At 40.0% G+C, this 12,917-nt stretch overlaps 1 long non-coding RNA gene across 1 annotated transcript; it reads left to right on the forward strand.

Moving 5' to 3' along the window:
• Window positions 1–6,370: 6,370 nt before the first annotated feature.
• Window positions 6,371–12,580, forward strand: LOC147582108 (uncharacterized). Its single transcript, XR_015249847.1, has 3 exons — window positions 6,371–6,717; window positions 9,415–9,481; window positions 12,353–12,580. It is a non-coding gene; the product is annotated as an uncharacterized LOC147582108 (long non-coding RNA).
• The last annotated feature ends 337 nt before the right edge of the window (window positions 12,581–12,917 follow it).

The following is a 12,917-nucleotide window of genomic DNA, read 5'->3' on the forward strand; positions in this document are numbered from 1 at the left end:
ACTATAACAGGTTTTTCCAACTTTAGCACAAGTTGGCATTTGGGCCAGATAATTGATTGTCTTGTGCATTATAGGTTATTTAACAGCATCCTTGCCTTTATGCATGAGATGCCAATAGCATTCATTCCCCCCCATTTTATGTTATTAAACTTAAAAAATGCCCCCAGACATTGCCAAATGTCTTGTGAGGCACAAAATTGCCCCTGGTTGAGAAGCACTCACCTTTATGAAGGTCCAGACTGGTTTTTAAATGCCGCATACAGCCCATTCTTGTTTGGTCCCAATAGTCCCCATGCTCCCTTCATCTTAATCAGTTCTTAATTTAAAAACTTATGGTACCTGATACATTGTCTATAAGAAAGAGCCGTGGCAAATGATTTCCTCGGAGCCCCACATAGACTGAGTCCACAATTCCAGGTAATCATAAGTCTACAGGTTAATATGCTTTAGCAAGCACTAAGTTATGGAATGTGTGTAGACGGGGGGGACAGATCACCCAGGTGTCTAGCAGGTACATGGCTTTGTGCCCATGGCTTAGCTTCTCCAAGCCTGAGTCTTCTCACATACAAAAGGGATGTGGAAGCAGCCGCTTTGCACAAATGTTATGAAGTTATAAATGAGGCCTGTGCGGCCCAGAGCACAACTTAGACAACTTATAATTGTAGCTATTATTATTTCCCCGAAGTCAAAGAAGTGACAATGAGGAGACTGTCCTAAGACCCGAGGGAGGGGCTGCAGGGGTGGAAAATACATACTCCTCCATCAACACTGCCCTGGCCAGTACACCATTGTCGCCTGGAACGTTTATTAAATGCCCTGTCTAGGAATTATGCTAGCGCTGAATTTTTGAAAGTGTAATATCCAGACTCTGTCTGTAAGAAGTTCCCTACGTTAGAAAGAAAACATAGTGAAAATGAAGGCCTGTACTATAACAGATGAGTGAATTAGCCGAGTACAGGGGATAGAATCAGAGGGGCATTTCTGCAATGCCTCAACTCAAGAGGAAGAATTGACATGGTAAAAATGATTATCCACTTACCGTATCTATATGACACTATTAATTTGTTAAGGTAAGAATTCGCTTGCAATGACAAAATTTCCACCAGCAGTCCAAGAGTCTGGAAATTTCCTTTTGGTGTTAGTGACTTGTGTTATGCAATGGGTCCTCTTTACCCAAACTCAAGAAATGCCTTGGAGGGAAACAGACAAGCAGTTTCTCCCTTAGGCTGCTAAATTGCATAAAATAATTAACCAGAGAGCTAACAGGGATGTGCAGTTGTTTGGCAAAGTTAGGATAGTAGCAGAAGAAAATAAAATAAGCCCTGATTTGCAGAGAGCGACTCCGTCCTCCTGTGGGACCCAGCTTGCTGAATGCTGAATTCTGGTCTCCAGAAAGGGAAAGAGCTATAATTCACAGCAGAAATCTATTTATCCCCCAAGTAATAATGTGTAATCTTTAAAAACGTTTCAAAATGTGTTCTATGATAACTTCATCGAGATTGTTCTCAAAAGAAAGTCTCCTTATGTCAAATCAGACATGTCACCTGTTCAAGTTCTTTTTTTCTTTAGTTTTGTTAAGAAAATGGAACCCAGAGTAATGAAATGACCTGCTCAAGTTCACACAGATACTTTCTTTTAAAGCAAAAGTTAGAGCACATTTCCTGGTACTGAGCCCAGTGTTTTTCCCCTCTACACTTTATTCCCTCTCCACATACTTCACTTTGTCATCTTTTTCAAATAAATGGTGCTTGGAAAAGTTCCAGAGGCAAATGCACCTTCAGTTCCATTTCGAGAGTTCATCCTGTAATTGTCACACCTGATCTCTGTCCCAGTGCCTGAACCCAATCACTGGGGATAATTTGAATCGACTGAAGCTTCTAGAGTCTGTGCATGTTGCCGTTGACCCTCCTCATTCAAACCACGCCGTTGTGATGGGCAAGGTTGGCCACTGCCACTTTAAATTAGTGGTTTATCTTGAGTCCTGGAGAAAGGAAGTCCTTTCAGGAGGAGAGGATGATGAATCACACGGCAGGGAACAAATGTAACTGTGATTAATGGGACATTACACAACAACAAAAAAATAGAGCCAACTGTGTGCGGAGATAACTGGAACCACAAAGACCAACTTATTGTCTAAGGTGATGTAATTAACTTCAAGCTCCTCCATAGCTTGGATGGCTGATTCCAGTGAGCTTTTCCATTGTGCTAGTAAGAATGACAAGGTTGTGCCTTCGTATTTTGAATATTAGCCTATTAAGGACCATTTTTCTCCAATGCATGGCCCTGATAAAATGTCAAAGACTAAGATATGGCAATTTGAAGTAGCATGATTTTAAGTAACTGCAGATTCATTCAACTTTCCCTCTTTCCCAAGGAAGACAATGGAAGAAAAGACCAAACATTTGGTTTATGATATATGAGCTTCTTCAAATATTTCCATGCAAGAAGGACTCACTGATTATCTTTTCCATTTTTATTTATTATTATTATTGGTTGCTCTAGGTAAAGTGAAAAGAAGTTTTCAGAACATGTTATATTATAGTAACTGTGATGAAGAAAGATTTCTTTTTGCTTCTCACCACCTGCTAGGGTAGCTTGTCCTGTTCATGCAAGTGCATTTCTCTCATCCATAAGAAATAAGTAATTGCTTTGTCTATCAGACAGAATGGTTGCCTTGGATTTTTGTGAAAGTATTATGGATTCAAAAATTATTCTCTGCATTTTAAATCAGAGAAGAATCAGTACTGTAGGTATTTTCACCCATTGCAATCTTGTCCACATACTTCAGTTAGCAAAGTTGGAATGAAAATCTGAATTTAAAAATGCATGCCAATCCCTTTGCCAAGTTTGGAGGCTTTCCAAATATTTGATACCTGTTTCATTTCATGTTTTCAGAATCATTTGGCTACTCCCACAGCTCACAGAATAGCAAATCTTCCGCTAAAATTCTGAGATATGATATATTTGGAAGGCCAACTCTGTTCCCAACCGTCAGGTGTGTTTTCCTCTTCCTGACTTTGAAGTAATAATAGCATCTTTTATTTTTACAGTGTGTCTATCTTAACTAGTAACATTCACCAGATTGATTCTACCCCGATAGATGTTAAGAGTAGAGATGTGCCGTGGGTGAAACAGTGTGGATACTGGTGTCACCCGCCCAGTTGTGGCTTTCAGTTCAGGCAACTATTCACATAGATATTAGATAACTTATTTTCTCCCTCTGAATCTCACTTTTCTTGTCCATTAACACAGGGTAATAATACTTCACACAAGTGTGTGAAGGCAGAAAGAGAATATGTATGCACGGTCTTTCCACAACAACTGCCACCCCATTTTTTACTAGAAGAAAGTACAGTTTTCTGCTTTATTTACATTTGTGTTTCCCAAGCAAGGGGAAAGAAAGGAGGTAATATAGACCTTAGTAAAGACCTACCATGGTTCAAGATCTGTCGGAGCTCGTTTCAGATACTGCAGAGTATTCAAAAGGTATTCTCTCAGTGTTTGCAAATAAGGGAAGCAGATGTGGAGGTTACCAAATAAATGGCCTGAGATACTCAAGTGCCCAGGCCAGTGCCTTAAGTTTAACACGTAATTTTTGCAGTGAACCATGAAATGCAAGTCTGACTTCTAAGACACTGGGGCGAGCATTCTGGAATGCGTCCCGCTGTCCTGCCGCCATGCTGCCCTTCAACGCAGGCATGAGACCTGGTATGAGACTCTGGCCACATGTGTGATGCCCTGACCTTATACACACACTCTCTCCTCTTCCCTACTTGAATCCGATTCCACTCCATCCTGGCCCCACTGCCATCAATCTTGCTCCTCATCCTTCATTTTCCATACTCACCTGCTCTTTGCTCTTGGCAATGACCCCCAGCTGTCACTTTTATTCCTACCCATGATTCTGGTCTTCACCAAACTCTCTGCATCAAGGACTGTTAGAGACCAGCATCTTTCCAAACTTGAGGGGTTTTGACACGCTTCTTATCTTCACTTCTTCGTTAATTAAGATTCACATCGAATGCATCCTAGTCACGTAAAAAGGAACTGGTGTCGGGGAGGCTTGGGTGGCTCATGTTTAAGCATCACATGCTTGTTTTCAGCTCAGGTTCATTCTCATGGCTCATGGAATCAAGCCCCATGTCATGCTCTGCACTGACTGGGTGGAGCCTGCTTGGGATTTTCTCTCTCTCTCTCTCTCTCTCTCTCTGCCCCTCTCTTGCTTGTGCTCTCTCTCTCTCTCTCTCTCTTTCTCAAAAGTAAATAAATAAACTTACAAAAAGGAACGAGTGTCAAAGAAAAATTATTCAACGGCACCCGTTAAAGCACCGTTTAGAAGACTGTTCAAGGTAGGGGACCATCATGGTAGGTATAAGGACAGCTGTGATGGAATTTTGCAGTGAGTTTGCATCATGTGCAAGAGGGAGTTCATAGTCAAGGGGCAAGGTGAGGGTCAGTGAATAGAAAATTAATAAGAGGAAACTTCAGGGGTAGGGCAGGATTCTGGTGCGAGCCATCTAACAGGATTCTTGCTGAAGATAGGCCTGGGTCATCAGACATCACCTAGAGGATGGTGATGGTGAGGAACCCTATTAGATATTGAGGGTGATCAGATGTCGAGGGTATGAGTTCTGGCTTAACTGACTCATCAGGATTCTTGCTGAAATTGGGCTATGCAGAGTCCAAACGTCGGGACTAGCTGCAAAAGAATTCAGGGAGCCTGAGTAGACCTTGGCCAGTGAGAGAATGTTTGTCACTAGACAGATGAGGAAGGGGCGTGAAAGAAAAATGGCTTTCAAGTCACACCCTGAGCTATGGGACTAGATCTGTTGTCTCCTGGGGCCTGATCTACTGCCGTTCCCTTTAGACCAATGGTTTTTAGTAAGGGGTGATTTTAACCCCAGACATTTGGCAATAGCTGGAGACATTTTTGGTTGTAAGGCTGTTGGTATCTGGTAGGTAGAGCTCAGAGATGCAGTTAATATCCGACAAGGCACAGAACCTCTCTGCAAACAAAGAATTATCTGGCCCTGAGTGTCTACAGTGCCACAGTTGAGAAACTGTGGATTAAAGTTGTGAATCCTGAGGAAGTAGGATTCAGTCTCCCTCAAGTGATTTCCTGCTTTTTTTTCCATGTGAGAACAACTTTGTGTAGCCATGATTAAAAATGGAAGTCATGAGTCTAGAGTTCTATTTACATATTTACCGTTGATTTACTTTGTGGCTTCCCATCCTTCTCTTCACTCCCAGCCACAAACATTTGCTAAGACGCTCATGTGTGTAACTATAAAGAAGGTGTCAGGAAACAGGAGTTTTCCATATCAGCACTGACCACTTGTGCACTGGCAAACACTATTTATTCACTCCAGTGTTCATCTGACCTTTGTAGATACAAGGAAAAGTATAAATTCTCCAATTTCCTTGTTATGTTGTAGCTATAACATCCACAGAAACATGACCTAAGTGCTATATGTGCTATTGGCCAAGTATTAAATAATGCAGTGTAAATTAATAATGTATTGTAATAAAATGTTCTTTACTACCACTATATTTATATTCCTTTATGAATCTTTCTTTTGCTGGCTTTCTTTATTCTTTTCTTTCTGCCAGCCACCTGGTCACAAATATTATACTGATTCCCTGCCAAATCTCAATTACTCTCCTTCACTTCTTGCTTTTCTCACTTTCTTTTTCTTCTCTTTTCTCAGTTCTAGCTCCCATATATATATATATATATATATATATATATATATATATTTAATGTTTATTTGTTTTGAGAGAGAGAGAGAGTGCGTGAGATCACGAGTGGGCACAGGACAGAGAGAGGGAGAGAGAGAATCCTCAGCAGGCTCCACAATGTCAACACAGAGCCAGACATGGGGCTTGATCTCATGAACCATGAGATCATGACCTGTGGCTCCCTTTTATGTTAATCTTAGGTTGCCTTTGTTTGGTGTCTCTTTTATCATCTCTTCAATTACAGCAGTTCCCCTTACCTGTGGAGGATACATGCCAGGACCTCCAGTGATGGCTGCTGCTGTAGACAATACCAAACCCTCTGTATACTGTTATTTCTCCCACCTAGGCATACGTGTGATTAAGTTTAATTTATAAATTAAGTACTAGGAGATTAACCATAGCTGATAATAAAATAGAACAAAATTATGACAACATGATGTAATAAAAGTACGTACCTGTGGCCTCTTTCTCCCTCTCAGAATATCTTATTGCCCTGCATTCACCCTGCTTCTTGTGCTGATGTGAGCTCACGAAATGCCTGTGTGATGAGATACAGTGAGGCAAATGAGGTAGGCATTGTGATGTCGTGTTGGGCTACTACTGACCTTCAGAAGGTAGAGCATCTGCTTCTGGACTGTGGTTGACTGTGAGTAAATGAAACCATGGAGAACACAACTGTGGTTAAGGGAGGGAAGCTACTGCATTCTCCTCTCTCTCCTTTCTTGCTATGACTCTTTTTCTCTCTTAAAAACATGTCCCCAGAGCAGTTATAAAAGAGCAGAGGGAACTGGAAAAAAGAAGATGATTGTCGATCTTAGAGAGCTACTTCCTTTAGCTCTCTTCCACAAAATTATTGACCTTGTTTGCAAGAACTAGATAATAAGGACAACGTGGCAGCCCACACCTTCAGGAAGAGGGGCGACTTACAGAAACGACGTGCCCCTCAGGGCACACAGCATAAGGCCATGAGGCTGCTGGGTAAGGGATGCCTTTGAGATTCAATAGAACATTTACTTAGGAGGATGTAAACACGGAAGTTAGTCTTGCCACTGCTGGGCTCCTCACTGCCTTTGGAATAAGGCTATTCAAGATTTGGTTCTTACCTCTTTATTCTGATCCCTTCTATCTTGGACCCAAACGCTCTTCTTACAAGCCAGAGGAGACATGTGACATCCTTGAATGCACCATGATGGTTCTCTGTCTTTCTGTCTTTACTCCCAGTGTTCTTCTCTCTTAGGACCCCCTTCTCCTGGTTCTCTGCCTAGAACCTTTCTGTTCATTCTTAACAATTTAGCTCAGAAAGGTCTTCTCCCAATCCATCTTGGCTTAGGCAGGCAGCCTCCACTGCGTTTCCAAGTGCCAGCTACTTATTTCAATTAATTATATGGATGCATTTGTCTGTTTTATCTTCCTTACCACTTAGTGAATTTTTAGTGAGAAATGGGACTGTGGATTTCTCCTTTTATCTCCTGCACTAGTCCCATGGTTTTGCAAACTAGATGGACAATGGATACCTGCTTATTGAATAAGTGGATGACAATACAATGGGTAAAATAATGTCAAGAAGAAAGAGGCCCCAATGAGATACACTCTTTGTCTACAAATATTGCAGTCAAGGAAAAATAACAATATTGATTTCCTGTAAGATATCTTCATTTGCATGGTAAAAAATGATACACTGACTAGCTAGGAATTATGGAAATAAACTTCTATCATTTTATTTTTTTAATTGCCAACTCTCAGACATTTAATAGCTCATTGTTTTTTTTTGTTGTTGTTGTTGTTGTTGTGTAACATCATTGTTTCCTTTAAGATAATTTCTTCTCATTACTAAACATGGGTCTTCTAAAAGGAATTAGAACTTAAACTCTACTTATGTACAAGTAAAATTTATTGTTTGAGCTGGACTTGGTCCTCTATCACTTTATGCTTTCCCACCAATGTCTTTCCAAAGCAATTTACTAGAGTTGCTTTTCTCTAACCTTGGATGAAATTAGAGGAAAAAATAAGTCTTCTGGTTAATTTCAAGTAATAAAAAATAGTATATTTTTTTCCGATATATTTAAAGGCAGTGCCTCTCTACATAGTATCAAGCCTTACATTACTCACCCCATTTCAAAGGTTTCTTACTCTTTAAAGCTTAGGCTTGACTTACACCAGAAAGCATGGAATGGGAAGGAACTGTGGTCTGCTTTCCTCTTTTCCACTTCTTTTCCTCTCCAATCCCTAATTGCTGTTTGCGGTTCCCTCTCAGCAGGAAGAAATGAAGGGGAAGAATTAGGGAGAGAAAAATCTCTTATACCATTTAAAGTTTTAATTTGGCCCAAACATTTAAAATACGTGGCTAATTCCTTCCTTTATGCTGTATTTTATTGGGAGCTATTTGAAGTGCCTATCCAATATCCTCAGTCCTACTTTTTTCTTTTCTTTCTTTTTTTTTTAATCGAGGCCATAACTCAGCTTTCAGACACTAACAACTCAATCCTTCACCTTCTATTACCCTTCCCATAGTTGGGGACACCTTGCTCCTCGAGGCTGCCCTCTTGGGTGAACTCCTCAGGACCACTCTGTATACCCCCCTTCCACAGGATCCACACCTGGCCCAACTGCAAATGTTTTTGCTGTCTTATCTCATACAGGCTGTTTTTCCTCCACGTAACCCGTGCCTTCTCTATGCTGCTGGCAGAAGGGACTTCTCAAAGCAAGGGCCAAATGGCATTTGCTATGTCTCTCATCTTCCTGGCAATACACATTAAACTTTCTAAGTGGTCACTTGGCTTGAGTAACAGGAATACTCCTTATCTCATCTTCTGTGTTGGTATTGGCCAATAGGCAATGGCGTTCTGGTGATTAATTTCAAAGAAATCCTGTTGTCCTAAGTCACTGATGTTCACCCTTGGGTGCAAAAAGATGTTTCCTTATTCTCGGCTCTACCCTTTATAATTCTACCACTGAGATGATCTGACTGTAACGGATCAACCTTTGCTGGTGACCAGCGAGTGGCATAGTTTGTGTTCTGAGTGGCGCTAACGTAAGATTTCAACGTGAGAGGGAGCTGACATCTTTGAAGGGCATTGTTCCGTTGGACAGAGCCTTCCATGCTAGTACTGGTCACTAATGTCACAAACAGGAAGATTTTTTATTGGTGCTAAAGAAGACTGGGTATCTGCTAATTGCTGCTACATAACAAACGCCCCTAAAAGTCATGGTTTAACCAAACAAGTATTTATTTGGCTCGCAATTGCAGATTGGCAATTTGCACTGGGCTTCGCTGGGCAGTGTGTCTAGTCCATAGGGCTCGCTCATGCAGCTGTGACCAGCTACCAGTTTTGTTGTGGCATCTCAGTGGGAATGGCTCATTCCTGCTCCATGTGACACTGCATCCTCTGGCACTTTCGACTGGACTTCATGCGGTGGGGACAAGAGTCCAAGAGAATGAGCAGAAAGAGAGCAGATGCATGCCACTCCCTGAGAGCCACGGTTCAAAACTGACACATTGTCTCTTCCATTGCATTCTTTTGCCAAAGCGAGTCACAAAGGTGACCTGGGTTTTAGGGGGAAGAAACAGATGCCCCTTGGTGATAGAGTGTGGATACAGGAAGGGGACTAACCGCAGCTCATTTGTAAGCTGTCTGTTATGGATTGTCACAGATTTTCTATGATATCTCTCTCTAGCCTGTCTTGATATCTGTATACTCCTTTCGTATCAGATATGAAATCGACTGGCCAGAATTATGAATGGGTAAGTCATGTTTTTATATAGGAGATGTAAAACTCAGATTAGCTGAGGGCTCATTTGACAAAATAGGGAGATAAAAGCTCAAATGGGGGGTAAGATCTGACAATCTCTAAACGTTCCGTTGTAATGCTTTCTGTGAATCCAGCTTTGAAACGTTGGATCTTGAATATTGCTTTATGGTTATTATGTGGTTATTTCCATATCCTTCCCTCTAAAATGGAGCAATTTTCTTACAGTTCTCAGATTATGGGAATTGGTTTTACTCGTCCTGAGAAAATGTTCAATGTATTGTAACTATCAAATATAAGATATCAACATATCTATGGGGTTTAGCAATTGAAATATGGCTATAACTTATCTTTTTTGCTGCTCTTTATAGCTTAGATTTTAAAAATCCCCAAAGATATGATTTTACATCCACATTCCTCTGACTGTTCTTTTGTTTGAGATTTCTGTTTTTTATTTTTATTTTTTGGTTTATTTATTTTTGAACTAAAGAGAGTATGTGTGTAAGGGAGGGGCAGGGTGGGGGTGGGGAGAAGGAGAATCCCAAGCAGGCTCCGTGATGTCAGCATAAAGCCTGATGTGGGGCTGGAACCCACAAACCGTGAGATCATGACCTGAGCCAAAATCAAGGGTCCGATCCTTAATTGACTGAGCCACCCAAGTGCCCTGAGATTTGTTTATGCATTTTACATGTGCCAAATTGTCCTACGATAATCCATCACCAATAAACCACTTACTGGCAATATTTCTGTGCTGTAGTTATTGCATTATTAATTGACAAAAGATTATAAACATGATTTATGAATTATTTAAAAAGTATCTACTGGGAAGGAAGAAATCTGAATGCAGGTAATGCAAAAGTGTGTATGAGTTCCAGTTTGTACAGGTTACCATTTGGGGACCATCTGCTTGAAGTATACAATGGGTAGCTTGACCTTTTACCAGATAGAGATAGCTGGCACATTCTCGGTATTATGAAAAAGTCCTTAGAATTCAAATCATGGTAGAATATTGACAAGTAATGTAAGATTGGCAAGCACACTGCATATTACTTTTCCTATCAAATTAGTAAAGTGTTTTTTAAAATGTGAGGCTATGGACGAGAGATGCGTTATATTATCAGTGTGTTTGCACTTTGAAAGATGGAAAAATAGATTATTATCTTCTGGAAATATAGGTAAAGCCCTAAGAACACTGTTGATATTTTGTTTTTGTTGAGGGAATCACAAATAAAGGCACCCATCTTCTCTACCAGGATTCTGAACCAACTTAGAAGTAAGACAATGGATTCAACAGATAAGGGCCAAGTGATTTCTTATACTGCTCTCAGAGGCTAGGTTGAAGACATAGTTTATATGTCTAGGCAAATAGTCTTCTTAATGCATGATGATATTGAAGTCCAGAGTTATAGAGCCTTACCAAGCCAGTCACAGGCCAAAAGCCTTTCCCTGTGAGATGGGAGGTGAGGGCAAGAATTTATAGAAACCTAGGGCACTATCCTATCGAAGCTAACTCAAGTTCGGTGTATGGTCAAAGAGTGTGGGACATGCACGCTGAGCTGACTCTAGCAGACCTGCCTTGCAGTAATCTCTGCGTGGGTGAGATGGTCCTACAGCAGCTGGGAAACAGAAGAGCCGCATGGAGGAAATGTCAGACAATAATGTCTATACCTTGCAAAACTGAATCTAGTGTGAATGCCAGCAAAGCCAGCAGGAATAGGTAGCTGAAGGCAGAGGCAGGGGACAGAGAAACTCTCTGAGAGGCTAAAAACTGTTATTCAGTGGTTCGAACGTGAAATATATGGGACCTACTGACATGATCAAATTGCCCTGTGTTTCATACTACATTAGATAATGATTTGTTTTATAGCCTTTCAACAAGTGGATGAGTGGCTTAGAGTGGAGAGAGAATAAATAAACAATTCACATGTATAAAAACAACAAATTTGCAATATGAATTAAACTTTGGGGTGCTACCATGTTAGGCTTGTGGAAAGAGCACTCGCTTAAAACCAGGAGCCTTGTGTTTAAAATTTAGTTTATCTACCAAATGGTTGTGTGGTCTTGGGCAATAGCTTTAACCATTATATCCCCAAATTTGCTCTTTTGTTTTTTAATTAGGGAGTTAGCCTAAATGATCTCTAAGGACTTTACCCTACCCTATAATCCCAGATATTATTTTAACCTATCTTTAATAATAGCATATATCATATATCTATACATCATATATCTCTCTATATATATCATATATCTATATCTCTCTATATATCATATATCATTATATCTCCTTTACAGTGGTATACTAAAATAGATGGCAATTTCTGAAGAGGCAACCAACCCATATTTCTGCAAATTATTTCTTCTTGAGAAGACCTATTTAAAAATTGTCAAAAGGGGCTTGTCAAAATCTAAACCAAAACAGCCTATTTTTATTCCTCATACAATGGTTTCTACTAAATCACTTATAAACTAACTTGTACACCTGTCCTTCCATCTCCAGAGTCCCATGCACATACACTTAGAAGAATTAAGGCATTGAAAAACATCCATTTAGGAGATAGTAAATAGAACAGATCAGAAAGTTCCAACTATGGTTTTAAAGCTCATTTCCATGTTATTGACTTGTTTAGGTGCCTCTTGTTTAAAACAGTTAGCATTATGGATTATTTATTGTTTTGACTTTAAAAAACTGACCAAAACCACAAACAGTGTCTGATCACTGAAACTTGACCATTGTCTTCATCTATACGTATTACTTGGATCCTCAAATGTACTGAAAAATCTTAGTATCATCTGTTGCATGATACTGCTGGGATCTAGGCGGCTATCAAGAAATAATGCTTCCATATTCTTCTCTATTTTGATCCAGGTGACAGATACCTGAACATAGAAATCCTTAATAGTTCTTGGAACTGATCAAATGCCATTGATCAGCAGTAACTGGGAGACAGAACACACAAAGGTCTTTCCATATCAAATCCATGGAGAGAGTCTTGGCATGATTCAGCCAGGGAAGGGGGTGTTGCAACCATGTAAACATTTTTACTAGGATGGAAACTTTGGGTCTTTGGTGAGTGCATAAATTCATTTTGCCTTACTTAGGATATCAAAGAATGCATGATTCCATAATCCACGCCTGTAAAAATAAACAAGATTGCAAAACAAATATATTTTAAACAAGAGGTTTTCTAATCAGAAGTGTTCTACTCCATTCTACATTTGGAAAGATTTCAGAAACTCTGGCATTCATTCCTAAAGACCAAAGTTTATATTCCATATGTCTTATTTGACCTTGTGAAAAAGCACAATCATTATACAGTCAGAGGTGTGAGGCTCCATTTGGATTCTTTCCCAGATTACTTCATAATATAATATCGAGGTAGACTTTCTTTCTACACAAAGCATTACTTCTCACTTGTGTAAAATCGTGTGTC

The sequence above is a fragment of the Puma concolor genome, chromosome B1 (genome assembly GCF_028749965.1).
Source record: "Puma concolor isolate L17-30 chromosome B1, mPumCon1.1.hap2, whole genome shotgun sequence".
NCBI lineage: Eukaryota > Metazoa > Chordata > Mammalia > Carnivora > Felidae > Puma > Puma concolor.